The sequence below is a fragment of the Melozone crissalis genome, unplaced genomic scaffold (genome assembly GCF_028551555.1).
Source record: "Melozone crissalis strain CALT ecotype California unplaced genomic scaffold, PUWL_Pcris_2 ptg000090l_1, whole genome shotgun sequence".
In the NCBI taxonomy this organism is placed as follows: domain Eukaryota; kingdom Metazoa; phylum Chordata; class Aves; order Passeriformes; family Passerellidae; genus Melozone; species Melozone crissalis.
Genome location: NW_026535867.1, coordinates 3,939,874 through 3,965,890, shown reverse-complemented (window position 1 = coordinate 3,965,890; position 26,017 = coordinate 3,939,874). Strand labels below are relative to the sequence as shown.

Genomic DNA, 26,017 nt, shown 5'->3' with positions numbered 1-26,017 from the left:
ATTCCAACAAACCTTTTATGTCACACACTCACCAAGAAGGAATTGTGAAGGAACAGTCTCAAATGAAATTAATTGTATTTTTAAGTAAAATTAACTCAGCAGTCATAATAACATTGGTTAAATTAAATTGGTGTTTGTCAAGAAGGAGCTCTGAGTGAACTGATTAATAATTTGAAGAAGCATGGTGCTATTGCTCCTGAAGCATTGTATTTCTTTTTGAAATATTATCTTGCCTTTTTATTAATTAGTGCATCAAACCAGGCATTTCTTCCAAACATAAATTTGAGGTTTTTCCCCTTTTAGCTGGAAGTGCAAAGCAGAACATCAGTATCACAGGCCACATTAAAATTTTAACAGAGAGCCTTTTTTACAGAAATGCCAAAAAGCCCTTAATTTAAAATGCAGAACATACAAGATCTCAAACCACTGGAAAAAAAAAAAAACCACAGAAAGAGGACACTTTCATTGAAATATCTTCCTTAATTTTTTGACTGCTAGAAGGTACTTCTGAGGTCTCTATTTTTTATGAATACCTCCAGGAAGTGATAGCACGACCCCTTGAGCACAGAGCTGGCAAAATGCACACTCCTCTCTCCATGATGACTGCAATTACACTTTTGGAAAATAGCCCAGGGAGTGCTCAACTGGACAATGAGAACTGCGCATCTCAGCTTCCTCCACAAAGGCTTTTTTTTTTTTTTTTAAATTTTGTTTCCAAATTCTGCTCCTAGCACATGTATTATCCAGGAGAAAAATGTAAATAGCTGTTTCTGAGTAGCTCTTGCTGTTAACAGCTATAGGTGTTTATCAAAAATCTCTATTTTATGTACATGATCTCTTCCTCAAAACCTTTAAGTTTAGAAAATTGCATCAATAGCCTGTTTTTCTGATATTTACTGATAGATTAGGTTAAGGGGGAGAGAAATAAAGCTTGCAGAGCACTCAATGCTACCTGAAATGGAAGCAAACTAGGTTTTGTTCATAAATGTTATTGAACTCTGTAATTTGTACAAGTTCTTCCCATTTGGAAGAATTTGTGGCTGTGTGAACCAAGCTATCAATAAATGCTGAAGTTCCTTGATTTCTGATGCAAGGAATTAGTAGTTCCGTATCCAGAGAAGAAAACTGACTGCAAAACTTCTGTCCCAGAGGACAAGAGAGTTGTCACAGTACTCTGGAAAAGGGCCACGAGCGCTGCAATTCATCCTCAATAAAGCTGCAGCCTGGGACCATAGCTGGCTAATGCTTTACAGCAGCGCAAGTGTTGTTTATGGAGATTGGAGTTACCAAAAAAATAGCAACAGGAACATTTTATTTTTGTTCTAAACAGGCCACAGATTTCTGTAATCCTGGTTTACACATCCCTTGGTTCATGTGTTCTGTTATGGATCACAAAGGGTGATTAATAAATATGAGCTGGTCTGGGCAGTGCAACCTAAATTCTATGGGGTCTCCAGTTTCTATGAGTGGCTGCTTTCTGTCCCAAGAGAAACACAAAAGTTCTGTGATGTTCCTCAGAAATTCTCCTCGTACTTGGATGTCTGGTTTGTAATGCTGTACCTGAGCTCTGGGTGTGCAAACAGCTGCCAACCCTTCCTGTCTCCAGCCCCCCAAACTACATTTATAAGATGAAACTGTAAAAAACCCCACATGAATCTGGAGTTGTTGTTTTAATACTTTCAATTAAATCATGCATTACAGAATATATTCACTTGGGTGCTTTTTAGATAATGATTCACACTGTTATAGAGAGCAATGTGTTATTCTAGTAATTGCAGGCAGAGGATGTACCTGAGCATTTAATTTAGAGCAAGTCCCTTCAATAGCTTTGCCTGAACAAGTCAAAAAACAATGCTGTGAGTATAACATGTAGCAAACTCAAATTATCCTTCAAAGGTGCTGTGTTTATATACTAGCCAAGTAAATATTGTACCTCCCAATAATATTTTTTTTCAACACATGCATTATTTGAAGTAACACAAACCCAGCAATTTTTAAAAAAATAGTTTGAGGGTAATGAGTAACATTACATTGCTGTTGTACATAAACTGCAGATTTCATGCTAAATTTTTTATGTGAAAGCTGAGCAGGAGATTCTGGTTGTATGCATCAGAATTTTTTGAAAGTGATATAATTTCACAGCTATGAATAAGAAAGGCTCAACTATTTTCATGTGGCATATTCTGTTTATTCCACCAGTTGCAGAACAGTATTTTAACTTGTAAGGATGTGCATGTAAGTGCTAAATTGGTTTCCTTATCTTTCTTAGGTGCCTGCTATATGAGCTCTTCAGGTACCTGAGGGCAAATGAATCACTCAATTCATCTGGATGAATCAAGATGCAGTTTTCACTGTGTTGCTTCTGAATTTTGGAATATTTTGTAATACTTGTAGCTGTTTGATAAATCCAGCTCTCTTGAACCATTGGAAGTGATGGTCATAAAGCTTAATAAGTGCTGCCTATGGGTGTAAGGAGGACAGCTGTGACAAGTGCCTTTTATTATATTCTGAAATACAATTTTACCTTGTGGACGCTTCCCTCACCCAGTGCAGATACACCTGTTGTTGAATAAAGGTTGAAAAACCATAAAACCATAAAGTAAATACCGGGTTTTTTCCCCTTTCTGAGAAATCACAGAATCGCCCCCTGAGCTGCCAGTTCCGTGTTACTAACCCCCTGCTGAAAACTGGGAGATGATACTAAAGGAGTCCGCGTCCTTCCCAACGCCGTCGGAGAGATGGGGTGGCGTGACCGGGGTCCGCACTGTCCCCCCTGCATGGGACGGCGGCGGCGCCCGGGGCGGGCGGTGAAGGGGAACGGGAAGGGAGAGGGGAAGGGGGAGAGGGGAGAAGGAAGAGAAGGAGGAGAGGGGAGAAAGAGGACAAGGGAGGAGAGGTGCTCTGCGGAGGGGCTCCCGCCCGGACCCGGCCCCGCTCCGGCTGCTCCGCCCCGCTCCCGGCAGGTCGGGACAGTGGCCTCGGCTCCCGCATCCCTGCGCGGCTCCCACATCCCTGCCCTGCTCCCGCATCCCAGCCTGGCTCCCGCATCCCAGCCCGGCTCCCGCATCCCAGCCCGGCTCCCGCATCCCTGCCCTGCTCCCACAACCCTGCCCCTCTCCCACATCCTGGCCCGGCTCCCGCATCCCTGCCCCGCTCCCACATCCCGGCCCGGCTCCCGCATCCCTGCCCTGCTCCCAGCCGGCGAGAGGCGCTGCGGGAGCGCGGCCGCGGGGCGGGATCGGCAGCGGGAGAGGTGCGGGGGGACGAGGCGGAGGCGGCTCCGGCTGGGCTGGAGGCAGCCCCGGAGCCCCGGGCGGAGCCGTGCCGCGGGCGGGGACGGGGACAGGGTGGCCGTGGCAGGGCTGTACCCGGCTCCCCGTGGCAGGGCTGTACCGGGGTGGCCGTGGCAGAGCTGTACCAGGCTCCCCGTGGCAGACCTGCACCTCGGGGCAGCTGCGAGCCGGCTGTGCCCCGCCGGAGTGCGGAGCTGTCGGCGCTCGGTGCGGGCTCCGAGCCAGGGGCCGAGCCCGCGGCACAGGGACTTCACCTGCCAGCCCCGCTGCCGAGTTGGCAGCAGCAGCAGCTCTCGGCGATGGTGCTGCTCGTACGTGACTTTCCTCTCCAGCGAGGTTCTTGGTGAGTCCTTCATTCTTATTAGCAACTGGTTTGAGGGGGGTGTTTTTGTTTAGCTCTCTCTTATTCTCTTTTCTTTACTCCGAGGGGGGACCCTGCAGCACGTACCGATGAGGACCCTCCCGCTGGGGCTGCGCTGGTCCGGCTCCTCCTGCGGGGACCGGGTACTTCGGTGCTAATAACCTGATAGGGAATGCCTGCATGTTTTCGGTTGGGGTTTTGTGTTTTAGCAATGCTTTCTACAATGTGAAAACCCCAGGAGGCAGATCGTGCCGTCTGCGGTTGTTGTGCCGTGGGAGGGATAATAAGGAACGGGAGCGCAGTTCTTCTCTGTGCCGCTGAGCAGGTGAGAGGCTCTGGGTGTCCAGGTGAAGATCGGCTCTTGCCGTGTGCTGCCTCTATTTTTCTTTCTTTAAAAAATATATTCACTTATTCTTAAATGCAATAATGTATAACTTCAATTTTATTTTATGGCTATACAAAGAAAATAATAGATTACAGAGGATGAGAACCAATTAGACAGTAGTTTTGGATACTTGATAGATACTGAATGCAGCTATCCACCACTCATTTCAGTATGCCAAGTGTGGAGTCATAGCAAGGGAACAGTAAGGGATTCTGCACCCCAGAGTTAGTGATTTTTGGAAATTCTTGGCAGGAAACCTTTAATGTGACTGCCAGGGAAATAGCCCTTTCAGTGAATGTGAGATGATAGAGCAGGTGGACAATTACTCCTGAAGTGCACAAGTGTTTCTGTTTTGCTGTGTGCACTTCAGCTGGGAGATTTGTCCTAGGTGCAGCCCATTAAACCTTTTAAAGACCCCTGCAGTAGAGCTGCTTGGAGCACATGTTCACATGTTGTTTTTGGAGGATCCAAAAGGAAGAAGTGGTGTTTAGATTCTTGCCTAAAAAGGTTGAGGTGAGGAATGGCCTCCTTACTGAAGAAAAAAAGGGTTTAAGAACAGTAGTGCTGGAAATTTGAACATCTTGGGACTAGAGAGGGAAATTTTTAAAAATAAAAACATTCATTAGACAAATAAGTTCTTAGAGGTTTTCATCACTAAAAAACTAAATCAGGAATGGTTTTTCTAAAGGCAGGTTTATTTCTAGCAACTCCTAGTATGGGGAATAGTATGGGCTCTATGTAGGGGAGGGCAGAACAAGTGATCATAATGAACCCTTATTGCCTTGATTAGGCAAATAATCAGGGAAACTCCATCATCTCTGAGAGCACACTCCCCATGCATTCTCCTTCCTTTGCTTCCCAACTTCCTTGATGTAAAAGGGCCTAATAATACTGACATGAGCCCTGAGGAGAACCTTAGGGTCTTGGTGGATGACAAGCTCTGTGTGACCTGGCTGCGTGCCCTTGCGTCCCACAAAGCCAAACGTGTCCTGGGCTCCATCAGCAGTGGGGGCAGCAGGTCAGGGGAGGGAATTTTGCCCCTCTGCTCTGGTGAGACCCCACCTGCAGTGAGTGCTGCCTCCAGCTCTGGGGCCCCCAACATGGGAACAACATGGACCTGCTGGAGTGAGTGCAGAGGGGACCACAAAGATAATCAGGGGGCTGGATCAGCTCTGATATGAGGGCAGGCTGAGAGGGGTGGGGTTGTTCAGCCTGGAGAAGGCTCTGGGGGGACCTTGTAGCACCTTTCAATACCTAAAGGGTACTGAAACAAGAAAGGGTACTGAAACAAGAAAGCTGCAGGGGCCTTTTGGCAAGGACATATAATAATAGGACAAGGAGTAATGCCCTTAAGCTGAAAGAGGGTTTATTTAGATTGAATATTAGTAAAAAATTCTTCAACATAAGCTTGGTGAGGTACTGGAGCAGATTGCCAGAGAAACTGTGAATGACCCATTCCTGGAAGTGTTGAAGGCCATGTTGGGTGGGGCTTTGAGTGACCTGATCCATTGGGAACTGCCTCTGCCCATGGCAGGTGGGATGGAACTGGATAAACTTTTAGGTCCCTTTCAACCCAAGCCATTCTGTGTTTCTGTGACATCAATGCTTAGACTTTCACTAGATGTTTTTCTGTGTATCTTTGATATAAATTATTCCCCAAGTGCAGTTAGATCCAGGGGTCTCCTTGTTTCTGTTTTCCATCTAAGCAATTACGGAAGGTGAGAGTTGCTATTCATAGATCTGAGTAAGCTTTGAGGAATGTGGTTTGTAAGGCTCAGGTGTGGGTACAATTCCCAGACACTATCAAAGTGTTTAAACATTGGAAGATATTTAACAAGATAACATTTCTGAGCAGCCTTCAGCACTATGTTTACCCTTAAGAAATAGTAGCATGTTTGACTTTTTTATGGTAGTTGAAATCTTAAGTTCTTTAGGGATGAAGAAATATTTAACCAAAATTCTATGTAAATTTTGGGTTGTAGATGTATTTTTTACAGTGGGAAGACAGTAGGCATGAAGGATCTAACTGAACAATTTTCAGTGTCATGGTGTAATCCCCCAGTTGTTTGTCTGTCTGCAAAGACATGTCTGTATTACATAATGCTCCAAGTCTCCTTATCAAGAGAGATAAATTTCATATCTGGGGATAAACTACCATCTCTTAGTGAGACATTTGCTCTTGTGGGGTGGAGGGAGGAGGGAATCTGTTTGCTAGAATGATGGCTGAAGACATCTGCAGTGCAGGACTGTGCTGTGACTGAGCACTGCTTCCAGTGTTTTATTGCCCTTTGCCTTGCCCACATTTACTCTGCCTTCTAATCAAACTGTTCATGGCAGGGATGAGCACACTCGTGGGGCTCTTCCTCCAGAGCCTGGAAACACAGGAAAGCAGAATAGGCAAGCACAGTGGGAAGAACAGACCTTGAACACCAGCATGGATTTGGTTCTAAGGGTGGTAGGTAGGGGGTAATTTTTGGTAGGCACAGGAAGCTCTTATGTGTGTATTTCTTTGAATTTCACAGTAACTTTTCTCAACTCTTTATACTGAAGGAAGATATATATATATATATATATATACACACACACACACACACACACACTATATAACAATAAAGCTTTCTGCATTCTTTCTGTTCCAAACACCCTGGGTCTGCTGTTAAAGAAAAAAACAACACCTGTTTTAAACTCATATCTTAGTCTGTCCTAGGTGTGACTGAGCTACTCTGTTTTGTGAGGCTTTCCATATGCTGGAGCACAGCTTCAGGACAGAATCAATTGCTTGAGAGCTGAATTTGTCTGGCTTTTTTTTTTTTCTTTAATCTTTCTCTCCCTGCACTGAAATTTCTGTATTCAATTACTCTAATCTAGACCTTTTTATTTGCTTTGTAACTTTTCCCTTGGTGTGGTTTTTGTATTGCTTAGAAACAGAAATGGAATCAGAAATGAAACAAAATTCCATTGTGGTTTGAACTATATTCCACAAACGAGTATTAACAGGAAGCTCCTTAAATAAGCATTTTATTTATTTTGAAGGGTGTTGCTCTGCACCTTCACTTAACCGTGCCTCTGGAACACTTAAATTACCTGGGGCATCCCTCATTGTTGACATATAATTTTTTTTTTTTTTTTTTTTGGTGTGTGAGGGATTATCTTCCACCACAGCCTGTGCTTTTTAGGAGTGATTGCATTCTGTGTGGGGCTGACTTGTGATCTGCATGCAGCTGGACACAATCGTGTCTCTGACCTGGGGCTCCAGTGATTTTTGGATCACTCTGCCACCTTTCACCTGCACAAGCTGTGCCTGGCAGGCTCTGTAAGTAGCAGTGCATCCACACTGGGAGGCAAACATTTCTCAGGATGAGGGTCTCCAAGACTTTATATAATTTATAAAATATATACTGAGGTGGAGACAGTGTAGGAATTGTGAACAGCACCAATGTATTTCCAGGGCTTGAACAAGAGTGGAGCTTGGAGGAGATGTTTGGGTTTGGGGTTTTTTTATGTGTATGATAAAAACCTTGCAAGTGTTACCTGAATAACCTGGAAGAAAATGTCCATGACCACGGGAACATTGCTTCCAAGGGTTCTGCTATTGAATATCTGGGAAAAACTGGTGTCTGAAAGCAAACCATTTGTCACTTGGAGATGATATTTTTCGTTTGCTGTTACTGCATGACACAGCTGATGGCTTTTTGAGCAGTTTTATGTGCTTTGAATCTGAACTTGCCTCCCTACTTCTGCAGCCATTGCAGAGCTTGAGAGGTGCTCAGTCTCAGGAAGACTTGTACTTATTATTGGTTCTAAAACCTCATTCATTTTCCTGAATCTTTGCACAAAATCCCTGGTGAGTCGGAGAAGAGAAAAATGGAGGAAATAAGGATCCAAATTCCCATTCTCACAACATTAAGAAAATAAGTAGGCTAATAATGCCAAGATTAACAGTTGTTTATACACACATGCCAGTTTGGAAGGCCTCAGTTAAATAAATGTTCAATTAAAAAAATATATGGTCTAGGAATTAGCACCCATTCACTGTGGGCATTAGTGCAGCAATGGCACCACTGCATCATGGAGTGTGTTAACACCAACAGCCAGAAACATGAGATTTGTGTGGGGAATGGAGAGTCTTAATCCTGTCTAAAGTCATCCAGAAGACAGAAATATGAGGAAAGTGAGTGTTCGTGAAGCCTGTAGGTTTGAAATATATTAGAGTTTTGCACTGAAGATTAATAGTAAAAAAATACAACAAAAACCAATGTTACTTTGCAGAAACCACTTTTCCTTACAGTGTTTTCTAAACTAGCTCTTTTTTCTGTAATGTTTTTCACAGTTGCCAACTCTGAAACAGCTTTCTTGACTCTAGTCATGCTCTGAAGTATAAATGCAAGTATATTTGTCTCTCAAGGAGCATTTCTATTCCTTTATTCTACAGATGCATTTTAAATATTTTAAAATTCAGATGCTACAGTAGTGAAAATGTCTGTTAGCTGTTGGCATCTTTATCCAGGTTAGAGCTCTCTTTGTTGTTGCTACCAATGTGAAGTTTTAGAGGGGGGAAAAATTAGTTTTTAATGGGAATGCAGTTCTCAACTCTGTCTAGCTTTGAAACCCCCACTGTCAGAACAATATGGATGAGTAGGAAGCAGTTAGGAGGAGAGCAGCGATTAATGCACTGAAGAATAATGATTTATTAGGTAAGACTGACAATGAATAAGGGAGAAGGTTGTACCTCCTGGGTATTTTGTCTCTGCTGGGGAATGATGGCAGCAAAGAAAGGTGGAGAAGTTTGAGAACCCTGTGCAAACACAGGTGGCACCTGGCTGGTGAGGGAAAGTGAGGAGTGCCCTGGAAGAGGGGTGGGAATTGTGGGTTTGTAAACCCTGTGCTGCTTTTAGGGAGTGCTTGTTTGGCTTTGGCTTTCCTAGATGAAGATGCAGCAGCTGAATGGAGTTTATTCATGGGGATTTAACCAGGCATTCTCCCCTCATCTGGGCTGTCAGCATTGGGCACTAGAAATAAAATTCCTTTGGATTTCCTCTTTTTCCTGAGGGGATTTTTCCTGAGCAGGGGTTTGTTTTGGTTAAGATTGTGAGAATCTATAATAAAATTATTTAAATGGTAACATCCATGATAAAGTACAATTCCCTCTTGTTCAAGTTTTTTTCTTACAAACCTTTTTTCTTACAACCTCCAACTTTGCAGGAATTTGCTGTTTGCCATGAAATCCCTTTAAACCATGACCTTGCCAGTGACATTTCACTTTTATTGTGGAAGAGAGCAGGCACACATCAACATGATTTGTGGTAGGCTAGTTTGAAAGTGCACATTCTCAATTAAGTGTCTAAATAATTAATGTTAGAGTCCTTGTATTTGAATTGAAATTATGAACTCACTTCTGATTAATTTTGTGAAAACATTTTCATATTATTTTGCCACACTGTGTTTCCAAATATGAAAAGACTGTGTTTGGGAGCAAAAGCAGTTAAGAATTCAGAATCAGGCTTGGTGAAGTCTTGGACCATTGACCTGTAAAAATTTTCCCTCTGAGCCATGCAGTGTGTCTTCTGTGCCATTCCTGTGCCTGCTGAGCTCATGGAGGTTCTGGATTTCAGTCATTGAGCCTCTGCACTCATTCACATCTTGGTTTCTGATGGGATTGATCTGAGCTAGGTCTGCTACTCAAGACAGAATAATTTCATTAAATTAATTTTAAACATACTGTAGATTGATTCAGAGGGTCACTGTGTCTGCAGTGGGCCACCTTACAATGCATAGAAATATCACTAATAATGCTTTTTTCTTCTGACCTTCTCCATGAAAAAGTAATGTTTAACACCAATAACTGTTTCTGAACTTTAAATCTGTGCAATATCATATTTGGTTTGATACCAAAAGCAGCCACCAGACAGCATGTCATGGATGATTGCAGGTTTATTTGGGGTGAGTCAATGTGTATTACCAGCACATGAACAGCTGATCTCAACTATGAAAACCCCATGAGTTCAGCAAAAATGAGAGCACTTTAATTGCACAAGGGGGTTATTGGGGAATAGTTTATTGTACATGCTGTGTGTAGCACATGTGTTTTTGATTGCCCTAAGCTCAAAAAGCTAAAAGTACTCCAATTCTTTTTTGATACTCTTGCCTTCTGATTTGATACAATTCTTCTGATTCTCCTTGGCAGCAAACCACACCTCATGTATAAACTTGCACTTTTTCAAACTGAGTTTGTTTTTGGCATTCTCAAAAAATCCCCTTTTGAAAATCTGGCTTTTATTAATGTGTAGGGAATGAGAGCAGGTTGAAGGTTTTCACTGTGACATTCAAGGAACAGAGGAATGGCAAGAGGGACAGAATAATGTATCATCATGTGGCAGCCTCACACAGCCAGGAATGCAAGATTTTTGTGGTTTAATCAGTAGTTCTCATAACAAAATATCCAGTTACAAGACTAAGCAGGAGGCCAGTGACAATTAGCAACCTGTGTTTGTGGTTTAGGAAGAGTGTCTTGGCTCCCAGTGTGTTTCTATTGAGTTTTGAAGGACCTTGAATACCTGATCAGTTTGTGGTTCATTTTAAAAGCAGAGACAGAAACTTGCTCTTTTGAAAGAGTACCTAAAAATAGCAGTGGAAAATACCTCTAACATGGAAATTTATTCCCTGTGGTTTGATGTATTTTGTTTACCAGTGCCTATGGATAGTACAAAAAGAAAATAAGCCAACTGCACAGCAATCTAAAAATTAGATTCTTTCAATTGGTCAGTCACAAGTCAAGCAAATGTTTTTGGATTAGCCAAATGTAATTACTTTTTAAACTATAAAATGTCTACATCCATAAATTAAGAGACTCTGACCATAGTATTACATTATCACATATCTGTTGCTATTTACGAGATCCCATTGCATTGACCCACCCAGCTTATTAAATCTGCATCTCCAGTTAATACCTGATGGAATCTGAGGATGTTGATTTGATAAATACACAGTATGGTACAGCACAATTTTGGCTTTCCATCTATGGGTTTTGTGCCCTGCAGTATACAATCATCAGCAGCCAAGGTTGACTTCTCCCATTGTGTTTTTGAGCCCTGGCATAAAATGAAATGTCAATAGAAGGTCAACATAGTCATGATGGTGTCATAATGAAATGCTGTGCGGTATTTGTGATGTTAGAAACAAATTTAAATTTTAAAAATCGTGCTTTTTGGGTGAAAACATGCCCAGTGATCCTACAAGAGGAAGAGTATGCCTTAATGTGCTCAGGGGCTGTGCTGGTTTTGCTGCAGTACCCTGGCTACCTGAGACCTTTTGGTTTTTCTCCAACAGCTGTAACACAACCTTGCATTAAAAGTGTTGGGTATGAGGGAAACTAAAAATGGAGCTGAAGCCAAATGAACAACATAATAACAATTCAGTTTCTTCAGCAGAGACGATCAGTTTATACTACGGGTTGGATTCTGTATTTAAAGCAGTTTAAACTGGGATCTTTGTTCTCATGGGCAATTCTGTCTGACACAATGGGTGGGGAGAGTCCTTTTGGTGTCCTTCCAGACATGAATTTAAATGGTTCATTCCCTCACACATGGACATACATGTGGGAACCCCTGCACATCTGGAAATCTGCTGGAGGCTGGAAGCAGAACTGGAGGCTGGTAGTTCTCAATCTTTAATGAAAACCCAAAACTGAGATGTGCATGTTCACAGGGACAGATTTTAATGTCAACCTTGACAATCAAATTAGGCTTTCCAAGGCTTGTGGTGGTTCTGCATTGGAAAAACATCTAAACTGGATTGGCTTGAGTAGTCTAGACTGAGTGTGAACAGAATGATTGCTGCAGTCACAATGGCTGCAACACGATGGAAATAATAGCTTTGAGCTCTAGCAAAACCAGATAGTTTTTCACAGGTCTAATTATTTCACCCTCAGAGTCCCTTTTCCAACCCCTGGCACAATTGCTCTTCAATCTTTTATTCCCGTGGAGCACTAAAGACAGAATGACTTTGCCAATGACTATTGTTACACTTTCCCCACATTAAATAACTTCAATTATTTATGTGCCTCAAGTAGGGTTAGGGTGAGAGAAGCTGTGACAAAATGGAAAAAAAAAAGTGAGAGAAGTTATCCAGGTGGAAAACAGCAAAATAGTGTTTAAGGCTCACAACCATTAACTGTGATACATTTCATGACCTATGCTAGTGCAGTTTTTCTTGCTCTCTGAGACCAAAACATGAGAGCATTTACATTATGCCAGAAAGTACAGATAGAATGGAGCAAATACCAAGGAATTCTTTCTTTTTCCTTCCCACAACTGTCCATAAATCAAAACTTAAATGAAACCAGTGCCTCTGTGCTTCCTTAGTTAAATTTGTGTCTGGATTGTTGCAATTAATACAAGTGATAGTCTAAAAATCAAAGCCAGCTTTCTAAATTCGGTGAAACCTCCCAAACTGAGATGTCTCTATTCTGATACCCCAGGATATTGGTCTTAGATTTCAGTGCCTTGTTCTCTCAGTCTACAGTTTAATTAACTTTAGCACCATTTCTAGTATTGGTTTAGATGAGAAAGTCATCAAAGGAATTGTTTTGGTGTGTAGTGTTCCTTCTGCTAACTAAGCAAGTAGTCTCAGCTGTCCCAAAGTTTGAATTTCTTTAGGGATGACAAAGGGATGCTTATAGAAGGATATGGATGGTGATAGAAGGACAAAGATAATTGTAGAAGTCTTGAAAGAACCTCCCTTCTGTTAAGAGTGAAAATAGATGGAATTGACTCTTTTGGATGCAGGTGGCATAACCAGCAATTCTTATAGATCAGGTTGCCTAATACCTCCTGCAAATAATATATTTTTTGTTTTGTATTTATTTTATTTTGTGCTTATGGTTGTTTTTTGTTTAATTTTTGGGGTTTTTTTTCTCCACATTCTTCCAAAATTTCCCAGATTTGACCATTGGGAAGTTTGTTTTCATGTATTGGTAGCTTTTCTAAGACTTACTGAACTTCTATGAGCTATGCCTTCCTCCACAAGCTTAAAATATGGTTTTAACCAGAAAAATTTTAACAACATCTGCAAAAAAGTGTTCCCTGACGGAAAATGTTTCCTATCCTTTTAAGCCTGAAGTCCTTGTCCTGAAACTTGTGTATGAATTTGTGAAAATGGAAATTGTGTACACCTATGACAAAGTAAAGCAATTCATTTATTCATTCATTAAACCCCTGTTTTTCCTTGGCACAACCTATTGGACCAGGAGATGGAGTTCTCCCTGTGCTGGCTGCAAGCAGAAGCAGAGAGAAGTTGAGAGATTTGCTGTAGTTTACATTTATTTCATCTTTGTACCAGCCTGCTACTCCTCTTGGAGGTTTTTCCCTTTCCATATTTTTGCATGGGTTTAGGTGCTCTCATGAGCAGAGGTGAACTGATAATTTGCATGACAAAATATCACAGAACAAAAGCATTCAAGAAACTTCCCAAGAATTTGGAGGTTTTATAATAACATGCATGAAAATTACTTGTATAGATCGAACTTTTATTTTAGAAATCTCTGTAATACATTACTGAGGAGACACAATCCAACTGAAGAGTTGGAGAGAGCTAAGTAATACTAAATTTGCCTTTAAATGCCTTTAAATTAATTGTAGTGAGCTTTGCCTGCTACTACAGCAGAAGAATACATGAAAGGCTGGTGAAAATTTCAGAGCTCAATAGAAGACAGATGTCAGAGTAGGTAAATTGGTGTATGGATTTTGAGACTGGTTTCATAGGATATTATATATATGAGCACATATAAAATGAAATATCATGTATTCCCCAGAATTCTGCTGAATCTTACAGTCTAAATCCTCCTTACCCAATTCTGTGGCAGCAGGAAAATGAGAAGTCTGAGTAGCCTGTGTCAAAGTGGCCAGCTAATCTTCCTTCTGCAGGCTGGAGGGAATGTTCCAGTATCTAAAAGCATTCATACACTTCATATTTAATCATATCTTCCCTTTGTCTCCTCAGCAGCTCATGAGTAATCTTCAGTTTGTAACAGTACTTAGTGCATCTAGGGGAATGAATTCATTTATTAAACCAATTTTAGTCCACACCTAGAGACCTGGAAATTTAATTGTGCCTCTCCTTTTGCCTTTGTGGGAAGGACATCCCTGTTCCCAAACATTTGGACTGTGTATAAGTAATTAAGGTTTTTATTTTTTTTTTTATTTAAACAGAATATTTTTTGAGTATACTGGCTTACTCACTTCACAAACAATTGAGGAGAACATCCCACATGTGAGATCATCTCAGTGATTAGACAGAGACAGCCTCTCCTTTATCTGCCAAGAATCCCAGGGAGATTCTAGCCTGGAAAATCAGATTGTGTTCACATGTGGGCAAGGTATCCTTGGCCCGCACAATCTCCAAACTTCTTGTTTCTCTTCCTCTGATGTGCAGACTTGTATCCCTCACTGTGTCACGGGAACACCTCTGCCCTGAGCTGTGGGATGGATGCTTCCCATGCACTTTGGGCTATTCGGAAGGGTTGGATCTGCACAGGGAGACTGAATTGGGCTCCCTGGTGGGCTACAGACCAGGAGAGGTGTACAGGTGTGGTGCTGCAAAGCAGATTTTGTCCTCCTCTTACCTCATCTGGCAGATGTGTGGTGAGCTGACCAGATGTGTTTGTTCACAGGTGGGGAAAAGCACATGGGTTGCTGTGAGGGAAACTGAACAATAAAGGAGCTTAAGGTGGGAGTTGGGTGAATCTTACAGATAGAGGAGATTTGGAAGATCTGCATCTCCAATGGTAAAATTCCTCTTGAGAAAGGAAGAATGGAATGTTGATAAATGAATTTCTATAGTGTGTCTGTTTATCAGTTTGCCAAATCTATTGAGTAACATTACCAGAACATATCAAAGTTGGCAATGTCTTGTTGGAAAATCTAATGATCTAAAGGCTGACCCTTTCTGCAGAAAAGCACAGTTCAACCTACAACCCCTTTCCCTCCCTATGCACCAAAAAAAAGTGCTCAAGCTGTAGTTTAATTCAAGGAAAGCTTAAAATTTTGTTGTTATTAATGGAGAGGTGCTCCCTGCTTGAGCACCACGTTTGCTTGTGGCAGGAGACCCTCCTGAGGATGCTCTGTGCAAGCAGCTCAGCATCCTGTGCTCTCTCTGTGAGTGCTGCAGTCCATGCTGTGCTTGACCTATGGGCTGGCACAGCTGCACTGCAGAGTTGTGCCATCAGACAGACAGCTAAACTATGCTGGGTTCAACCAGAAAGTTCTTCCATCTCCCATCCTGAATTGTTTCATAGTGTACTGTGCTTCTCTTTTTAAGAGGCTGTGCTGTAATGCTGCAGGTAGTTTATTTATAAATACAAGAGATGAAGAAGTGGAGGGAGAGGCTGAGAATTTGAATATATTTGTTAAAATGTGGCTTGGAGTTTCTAGGACTCATTATTAAAGAGAAGTGATCACCCTTTCTAAGGGTGATCCATCATTTCAGAAATGTCTTGCAGTTCTCTCAGTAACAGATTAAATATTACAGATTAATCTTGTCTTCAGATATCATTTTCAACAAGTATTTAACACTGAATTACCCCTACAGAGAGACTGCAGGTTGATGAAGGGATCAGGTTGGCTTCTCTTGTTTTGGGTTTGGTCTGAGGTTTTGAGATAAATTTGAAGCAGTTGAGAAACTTCAATGATTTCTTTCCAAGTGCAATCCCCTAACACTGGGGGAGGGTATTTTATTCTTTCCATGTGCTTTTAATAGCCTGAGGTGTGTTCTTTACACGGCTGTGCTTCTCATTCAGTAAATCATGTGGGGCAAAGACAAAGCTACATTAGTTGTGTTTAGCTTATTGTATTTTCAATTTGTAATGTAGGCTTTTCCTGGATTTTACTGCTTCTCCTTGCGCATTATGCAGCCCTAATAACATTCTCTCTGACTTCAACATTTTTGTTTAATTTCTGCATATTTTTTAAATCTTACATAAGAAAAAGCTTGTAGAAATACGTATCTTGTAGTGTCTTCTAAGAGGAGGCTGTCTCACAGCTGGAAAGGACATTCAGCTTCCATGGCAGACTTTCTCAGTTTCTCTTACTAATCTTCTATGTGGGAATTATTTTGTTTAGAATAGTGATGATGCTTGTAAATGAATGTTGTTGAGAAGAGTTTCAAATTTCCAGTTGATTTTAGATGCTCTAATGAATAGGAATATGGAAATATTATCTTATTACTTGTAACTGGTTTTCCAGTTTATCAGTTTTCCTGTTCACAATCACTTTTTGTTAAACACAGTCATTGCTCTACAGTTCTGCACTGGTGTTCATATATTTAAAAATATGTAAAAGATAAATATGGAGGGTTTTCTCTTAAAAAAAAAGGTTTTGTGGCTTTTTGGAAGGAGGAGTATTTGAAAGGAAGGAAGAGGATGAGTGAAGGATTTCTGTTCCCTATAACCAAGTGAAGAATTTTGTACTTCAGGACACGACACACAAACTGCTGTGTATCCATGAGTTTCTTGAAAATAATGTGGGATAATAGATACACTATACACTTGAAAAATCAGGCTGTCTGTAACTGGAGTGTCAGACACCAAGATATTTTGATTTCCAAAGTGTTTCCCTTCCTGATCTGCTTTTAACTTACAGGATTTTAGTTTTCTAAATAAAAATTAATATATCAAAATTTTTGTATAAAGATCTGTGTTTGTACACATGGATATGTGTTTACAAGTAAGATATAAAACCTCACGTATGAGACATGGGCTTTATGCTGAATGGTGGAACTTGGAAGAAATTTTGGGCAGCTGCCTTGCCATTATCTTTCCTGATTGTTGAATGGAACAGGAATCCTGTGGAAAACAAGATTTGTGGTTGTGTATTTTAAAAATCTTTTCATACTGCCAAGTGAGCTGAATAAAAATTGAAATATTTTTAAGATGTTGAACAGCTGAAAGCCTGAGGTAGCACCAAAAGCTGTGACTTACAGGTTTGGTTTTGTTTCCTGAAGAATTCCAGGAATATCATTCACAAGAAAGGAACGATTGCTTAGGGGCATTGTGCACACACACACACACACACAAGCTTAAGTGCTGAGAATTGGAATATCACTGATTTTCACAAGTGATAAAGGTAAGAGTTGCTATAGAGTATTCACTTAGGATGATCAGAAAGTGTTTTTGTTAAGATGTCTTTTTTGTTTGTGGTTATTTACTCTGCTTTCTGGAAACATTCCCTTAGGGACTTTAAATTAAAGAGGAAAAGTGTGTTTGAACTTGCTGGTTTGCAGTAATCATAGAGGAAAGACTAAAGAAGTAGATAGAGTCAAAACTATGGACTTTTAAAACTGGGGAGGCTTATTCTTCAGCCAAAAATTAACAGATTTCTAGTCCTGACAGGTTCTTCCCCTTCAGTCTCTGAGGGGACCCAAATGGTTGTCTGTCCCCAAAAGCTGCTTGTAGGAGCACAGGGCAGTATCCACTGGGGAGTGGTGTTCCAAAACCAGCAGACTGGAAAGATCACTTGATCTATTATGGCATAAATCACAAAAAAAATCAGTCTTTTCCTCTCCCACAGTCATGTCTATTTATCATGTACGGAGGCTTTTTTTTCCCAGAGTATCTTGGTAATCTGGCCCTGACAAGGTGCATTTAGGAATCCTTTTGAGAGGGATCCCTGCTAGGCTGAGAGCATGAGCTGTGTGCAGCAGAAAGCTGGTACACTGACTGTGAAAATAACAAAACCTACCCCAAATCTCTGCTCTGAGTGAGTCAGTGATTGAACAGATAAATCTTATTAACCTTTCAATAGTCCCAAGCTAAAATTTGTGTCCTTATCATTTCTATGCACTCCCTGAAGGCATCTATGAAACTATGGCTGCTGCACATGATATGTGAGGAGAAATGCTCAGCTGTGGAACATGGGTAACTAGCACTGGATCACTGGAAAAAATGCAGCCCTATTCACACTGAAAATTATTAACCAGGCTTCCATAAATATGTCCTTAGCACTCAAAACCTGTACTGGTAAAGGAGGAAATGGGCTTTACAGGCAAGTTGTGATGGGATGGCTGCTGTGGGGTAGCAAGAGCCAGCACCAGTGGCAAGAGACACAACTATCAGCAGCTCCTGACTGTGTCCCAGCCATCCTGGAGGTGTTCTTTCCAGGTGAGGACATGGGGCCACTTCCCCTTCTGGGCTGGCAGACTTTAGTTGCCTTCTCTGTGCACACTGACCATCTCAGAGAACTTGTTCTGTTCTGCAGGATTTTTCTAGATTTTCTACTATAAGTGTGCATCCACTGCACTTTCTGTCTCAAACCTTGACCACTGGGCAGTTTAACCCTCACACATAATGACAACTTTTGGTATAATTTCAAGTGGCACAAGCTGTCTATATTGCAAATGCAATTGAAAGGCTGAAACACTTATGCAGATGGCTGCAGTAAATCTTGGTCACAAGGAGGTATAAAACTGCTGCAGAAAGGTCAAGTTGTGATTAATACCCTGTGAATGCAGCTTTGTGTAGTCTTTCTTCTGAATAATTTCTGTTTTCCCATTTCACCTAAAAGCTGATGACCCAGTAGTAGTTTCCTGTGCCCAGCACCTGTTCTTCTGCAAATTTGGACAAGTAGCCCAAGGATGGGCAGACAGTCTGGAAGTTCACTTCCAGGTTCTTGAACCCTTTTGCTTCTGATGCCACTGGAATTGCACATCTAACTGGAAAGAGGGAGATGTTTATGTTGTGTATGGTATGGCAACAAAGGGGACATGTAGTGAAGAGACATGATTGAAGGTCTGTGCTGGAGTAGGAGCTGCTTCTTGGGAGCTTCTGTATCTTCCTGCTGTTTGTACAGCACCCACTATATATATGGAATTATGGAATTATTATTATATTGTTATGTAATTATATAATGGAATTGCCTTGGCAGATCACAGCCAGAAGGGTGAATGAGAAAGCTTCTGATCCTTTCCTTAGAGTTATCAAAAACAATCATAGTATTGTGTGTATCAGATGTCATTTGTTTGAAAAATTCAGATTGCTGGCAAAGACTGGTCGAGGCCTCAGGTCTCATAAGGCATTTCTGCAATGGACATCTGGCCTCTCCTGTCATGTTCTCTAAAGTGATCTTTAGCAGCTGCCCCCAGTTCCTCCTGGCTTGGAGCGCTTCCCACACAGCGATCCCTGGTGCAGCTCTGACCTTCACTCCTCCAGCCCTGTCCCTGGCTGCTGCTCAGTGACCACTCTTGGAGACTGTTCTGCCAAGCAGTTGTGGTTGCTTTTTGTGCAAAGTAGACAGAAGCCAGACAGTCTGTTCAGCACTGGCAGCTTCAGCTGCATGGCTTTGCCTCGGGGGACGCCCATCTGAGGCACTGGATGGGCTGCACTGCACGGGCAGAGCTTTAAAATGGCAATCAAAGCCATCCCAGATGTTCCTCTGGTTTGAATAACAGTGTTCTCAGAGGAATCTGCCACTTTGTCATACAGTGAGTGAAAAAGGATGCTGAGCTGTGCCTGCTGCTGGCAGACAGTCCATGCAGGCTGTTGCTGAAGGGCTCTGTGGGTTCATTGGGCTCATAAAGAGATCCAGCAGCAGAGCCCAGCTCCTCTCTCACTGATCCAACTCTGCTCCTCAGCCATAAACCACACATGGCTGCTCCCCACAGAGCATCTCCTGCTACTTTGGGCTGGTCTGGATGGACATTTTATTGCAAATCTCACCTTGGGAAGCTGAAAGAAACTCCATATAGTCCACTACCTCCTGTGCCCAGCTGGAAGGGATCCCTATGGCTCTGACAGCTGATGCACAACCCAGACTTCAGACAGACAGCAGTGTCACCTATGAGAATATATCTTCTAGCTAGGTTTTTGTGGGGCTTTTTCCTGCCTGCCACAAGAATTTTGGAAAAAATTCTATTCTTATATATGCAGACTTTCTGGCCATGTTCATTTTGAGGCAGATACTCCGGAGGAACACACTGATTCATTTTATGGAAGATTTTACAGACTTGTTACTTTTATCTGCTGCTTGTAGAGAAAAACATTGTAGCATTGTATTTAATGTAAAACAAATCAAGGCAACAGTCCAAGCTCATCCCATTCTCTGATTAGGCTGTTTATATCCTCTGGTAGGTGTCTGGACACATGTCCTTGTGAGCAGCCCATTTTATGCTGGAAATGAGAGGTAGGACACATTTGCTCACATGTTTTGCATGCCTGTGTTTTTGAGGCAGTCGTGCTTCATCCCCATCACAGTCAGTGGAGAGAAATGGATGCTCCCAGACAGGGGCTCCTCTGACCTTTGTGAAATGTTTGTATGAAGAAAGATAAGGTGAGTCATGCCCTGGAAATGCCTAACTCTCTCTGCTGCTTATAGAGAGGGACTGGAATTATTAGGTCAGAAGAAATTAGAGAAATCATGGAATAGAGTCATGGTTTGAATCAGAAGGGACCTTTATTGATTACCTAGTCCAAAATGCCCAAACCATCCTGATCTCCACCTCTGCCCTGCACAGGTGAATCTCCTAAGGACTTTTCACACCTCTACAGAGAGAAGTGATATACTGTATGATGGGATACCTTTGGGATGTGTGGAGATCAAACAGATCTTTTCATTAAAATGCAAATCTAGTATCTCTGTTAAATCAAATAGAAAGTCACTGTCAAGTATAATGTAAAATGAGTGTTACTACACCACCCTGTTGGCAGAAAGGCATCAAACAGGCTGAAATTATGAAGAATAGGGGTTTTCATCTCCTACACACACACTCCACATGCACCTTTCCTCATTCACACACCAGCTCTGTGTTATCTTCTCCCCAAGCCCAGAGTGGGTTTCACTGTCTTGGTGGATGCTTTCCCAAATGTCTCCTCTTGTAGATTCTGCTTCTCTCCTCTCTGACTCTGCAGCAGTTCCTCAGCAATCTTCCTGCAGCCCTCTTGCAGAGCTCAGAGAGAATTTCATTTTGGTTTGTTCACGAAAAAAGCAAAATCAATAAAAGATTTATTTTTTTTTCAAGTGGACTGAAGTTCAGATGAGTCATGAGTTTTTCTGCAAAATGAAATGTTTGCAGAAGTGAAGGCACTTCCTTTGGAGTACTCTTAGTCCAGCAAATTAATGAAAATACTTGAATTTGAAGATACAAATAGATTTCTATTGTGTGTTTGAAGAACCATCATCCATTTCTGTGCAGCATATCTGCTGCTGGTTTTTGGTGAGCAAATTCTGCTGGGGAAAAAAAAATCAAGTACACCTGCTGATATTTCAGTCAATCACTTGCTGCAGTTAAAAGAAACAGATATTTTTATGAGGGATCTTGTTAAGTAATGCAAATAGTCCACTTGTTCTACCATGCATTTTCCACTTCATGTCAGAAGAAGCTTCCTGTAACAGCGCTGCAGCACAGACCACTGCCCCAGGGATCTCACAACACCTGGTGGTGGCTGCAGCCTCAAAACCCAGTGAAAACTCAGGGAACTTAAGGACGATGAATAAAGTTTGTGACCAGGTCTGTAATGGACATGAGAGGGGCTTTTGGGTGTCCTGTGTGAGATGCTCCATTCCTGTGATCCTGGTGTCAAATGCAGTCATGTCATAGCACCATATGTGTCAATTTAACTTTCCCTGAACTGTGTTGATATTGTAAAGAAACACTGGTAGTTAGAAAGAAGAATTAGGAACCTTGCTGGCATTGTACTTGCTTTCATTTTCTACAATAATTCAATGTCAAGAGGTTTTTTCCTGCTCCCAAAACACCATGTGTATTATAATGTGGGGAAAGGGTGCTACAGATTTTTAGAAGTAAAAAATTGACACATTTTCTTGTCTTAGTTAAACTTCATAATGGTGAGTCTTGGCTAAATTCATAATTTACGCATTAAGCAAAATGTGTAAGGTGAAGATTAGAACTTTTTTTACAACTGTGTATAAATCCATTCTATTCTAGACCTCAGTTTACTGCTTCTCTTTCCACTTCATCACAGAAAGTACAAAGATACAGGGATTAACCTACACGTAGTAAGGTAAAGTTCAGTACTGAATGAATTGCTGCCTTCACACACTGTGACTAAGTAATAACACTGAGATGACTCAAGCCCTAACTCATATTTCCATGGCTGACTTAACATTGCACAGATGCTATTTGCTTAACAATAGCAGAAGTATTTTTCCTTCATTCATTCTTTGATTCAGATCTGTTTGGTTTCTTTGATTTGGCAAACTGACACACTGAATTTTCTTTCCATTCTTGCCCTGGGAAGTGTCTTCTTTTCTGGCTGAATACTCAACCAGGAAGGTAAACCATATTTACCCAATCATGAGCAAAACAAAAGAAAAAGGTTCCCACCCTATTGTGTCATTCTTCCCACTCCTTGCCTCCTGTTTGTAAATAAATTTTTTAAACATGATGGATTCCCCTGTGTAGCAGACATCTTTTATGAAAAATCCTTTCCTTAGGATTTTTCCTCCTGAGAAGCTGAGGAGCCTCAGGAACAAAACGTAAACAATGATTATCTGCTGCTGTGGAATGCAACAGGGGCATCTGGGATTGGCTCATGTTGGTTGTTTCTAATTAATGGCCAATCACAGTCAGCTGGCTCAGACACAGAGCCCGAGCCACAAGCTTTTGTTATCATTCTTTCTTTTTCTATTCTTAGCTAGCCTTCTGATGAAATCCTTTCTTCTATTCTTTTAGTATAGTTTTAATATAATATATATAATAAAATAATAAATCAAGCCTTCTGAAACATGGAGTCAAATCCTTGCCTCTTTCCTCAGCCTGAGACCCCTGTGAAGACCGTCACACCCCTGAATCTTCTCTTAATATAGAAAATATTCTTAGATATTTGTTTATTCCAAAGCATCTCTGAAGGAGTTAAATTCTTTCATTGTTTTGTAGGATCTCTAAGGACCATGAGCTTATGTTTCCCAACAAACTGCCTGGTGTTCTCTCTACCTGTGGTTTGTTCTGCACTTGATCCCCTGCCTGAATGGCTGCTGCATTTTCCCCAGTTTGAAAAATCAGCCAAGCTTGTGGGGTGGCAGCCAGCAGTGTCTCCAATGAGCTCTTTCTGGGCATTGCTGTTCTCTGTTCCTGAGGCTTGTAACCTGACTGTGCAGTTACATGAGCCTAAATTTCTACAGCAGGGAAACAAAACATGTAATTTTTTTTTTAATTTTTTTTTTTTTTTTTTTTTTTTTTTTTTTTTTGTGCTACTTAATGCTTTCTATCAAGGCTGAAAAACAATCAGGGTGAGACCTGCAGAAGGAGCAATGTTTAATGAATGGTCAGGTTGTCAGTGCTGAGCTTAGTCCTAGCTCTCTTATTTGCACAGTCAGGCAAGTTAATTTACTGCTTTCTTACACAGCAAGGTCTGCTCCATAGACTTAATGAGCTTTAACTTTATTGCTTTAGTCTTTAAACACTCATGATTTTGGTTTGGAAATATTATTACAGTAATTGTAGAAATTAGATATAGCTCACAGGCATTGCATGTGGTTGCAGAGATCTGCACTCCTGTAGGGAGGGACATGACAGCTCAGCCAAGACATTTGCAGACAGCTGGAATTGTGCCCGACCTGAAAAATGAACTGCTTCTGAATCCATTGGGTTTGTTTGATTAGCAAATCTGAGTTTTTCTAATTACTCTGAAGTCAAACGCTCTCATACTACATTGGTTAGAAAGCAGCAGACTTAAGGAATCATATTTTCAGCCTCCCTCTCAGCCTGTGTTCATTCCAGTGCACTTGATACCAACTTGTGCTTTAAATGACTCTTCAAACAGTGTTGCTGTCACTTGGACATGATCCTTTCCTTATGGCAATACATGACTTCCAGCTCTTACTCTAAAGGTGTTTGAGGATTGCTCTTAGCCAAAGAATCTGCTCACTATTTACATTGTAATACTGACCAGAGCTCTCACTCAGCCCAATCCATGTGCAATTAACCAAGATCACATTCAACAAGTGTGGCTTGGTTTCCCTTTCTTGCCACTTGACTTTGGTGTCTTGACTGGCTCTATCTCACCTTACAAATTTGTAGATTTTGTGCAGCAAGCATTTCCTGGTCCTTCAGCACCTGCTGACGCTTGGTTTGCTCACCTGGGCGTGTGCCCTCTGCAAACACATTGCTAGGAAGTGAAGCTGGTTTTTCTTGCTCCTGTTCATGGCATTCTGCAAGCAGCATGCCTAAGTGAGAGCAGGAGAAACCAAGCTGGGCACTACAGTTTCAGCATGGTAAGCTTTATATTTGTGCCTTTTTATGTCTTCCTGCCATTTTATTAGAATTAATGTGGGCAGCCCTCCCCTCCTTCCTCCATCATTGGCTTACATGTGTCTGTGGGCCTCAAAAAAGAGAAATAGCTGTGGATGTGGACCATGCTTTGGTGGCTGCCTAAGAGAAAAACAGCTGTGGATGTGGATGTGGATGTGGACCATGCTTTGGTGGCTGCCTACTGATGCCACCTTAGTTTTGAGTTTTACTTCAGACCCCCATGTGAATGAACTCAGTGTACAGAGGATTTGTGTGTTTTAAGCAGCACATGTATGATATGTGCCTCTTTTCATTTGAGTGTTGAAGCTGTGTGCACTGGATTTAGATTCACCATGCTGTGATCCACAGTGCCAGCACTGAGCTGGGAGGTGGCTTCCTGAAGCACAGGGAAGAGTCAGTAATGCCATTAATCCTGTTCCTGCAGAGTTTCCAGCTAGGCTGTTGTACCTCATGCAGCTTTGGTTCAAGCAGTGATTGGTACCTTGTCAGGACATGATCCATCTCAGCTTCTAAAGTGGCAAAAGCCAATTACAGCCACCACACCATGCTGCATTCAGCTGCTCTTGGTAGGAATTTCCTTACCAGTATGAAGATACAGTTTGTGCCTATCCTAAATACACCCATGCTAGTAAATATGTGTAGTGCAAGCAATATTTCTCTGCTGGCAAAGAACTCCCTGCCAGCAGCAGGTGGAGGCTCTGTCACTCAATGTGAGGCAATGCTGTGGGTCCTGTGCCACAGCAGTCAGTGCATGTGAAAAATGTTTCCTCTCTTGCTGAGTCACTAAATTGTTCCAGGTCCTGGCTTCCAGCTAAGTAAACATAATGGTTCAGCAATGGGAGCAATTTCTTGCATCAGGCAATTTGATGACAGAGTCATTGAAGAAAAGAGGATAATTCCTCTCCTTTCCTTTCAGCTCTGTCTCTAGGGAGCAGGATGCTTCTCTTCCTTCCCAGGAAGATGGGGGAGAGATGAAGCAAAGGTGTTTTGGAGTGCAGGTGACAGTTGTCTTGCTGGGCTCAGGAGGATGCCCAGGAGGAACATTGATGGTCACAGTGCCTGTGGTAACTGCAAACCTCACTGATTGAAGTGGATTCACCATCACTCCTGTGCCTCTGAACTGGTGCTCCTCAGGGAGGTTCAGTTTTGGGGATGCTGTAATTGTTACAAACAACTGTGTGATTAGAGCTAGCAAAAATAAGTGGTGTGTTTTTCCACACTGTAAAGCTTTTTTTTCCTACTTTTTTGTGTTGTTGCTTTTTTTTAGGCAATTCTTAATTCTTTTGTCTTGGGAGGGTGAGCAAATGCTCTCTGGATAGATATGGTTCCTGTGTGCAGTGGATGCAGTTATGTGCAGGATAAACTGTACCTTTTTATTAATTTTTGTCTAATTTTGCTGCCTTATGCTAATAAGGGCATGTTATTTCTAATGTATTTTCCCTCAACAATGGCTTCAAAGAGTAAAACTCCATTCTGGAGATATATTTCTATGGGGTAAGAGAAGTGGCAAAAGCTTTGGGGAAAGTCTTTTCTACCTTCTCATGAGACAACAACCACCTGCTTGAGAAGCTCACTTCCATACAGCCTTGGGATCATGTCACAGTGGAGCAGGAATGAAAGAAGTGCCTCCTTCCTCTGCACACCTCATATCAGGTCTTTGCTTTACTCTGACTCAAGAAATTAATGTTCTCTTTACATATTATATGGAGATTAGAGCAAAGCCTA

At 41.7% G+C, this 26,017-nt stretch overlaps 1 protein-coding gene across 3 annotated transcripts in view; it reads left to right on the top strand.

The window, feature by feature from the left end:
- Positions 1-3,570: 3,570 nt before the first annotated feature.
- The window catches only part of SYTL5 (synaptotagmin like 5), a 76,446-nt gene continuing 53,999 nt past the window's right edge, over positions 3,571-26,017 (top strand). For all 3 annotated transcript variants that reach the window (XM_054291274.1, XM_054291273.1, XM_054291272.1), the window contains exon 1: positions 3,571-3,636. The gene's annotated coding sequence lies outside the window, so the exon portion shown is untranslated. The remainder of the gene's footprint in view (positions 3,637-26,017) is intronic.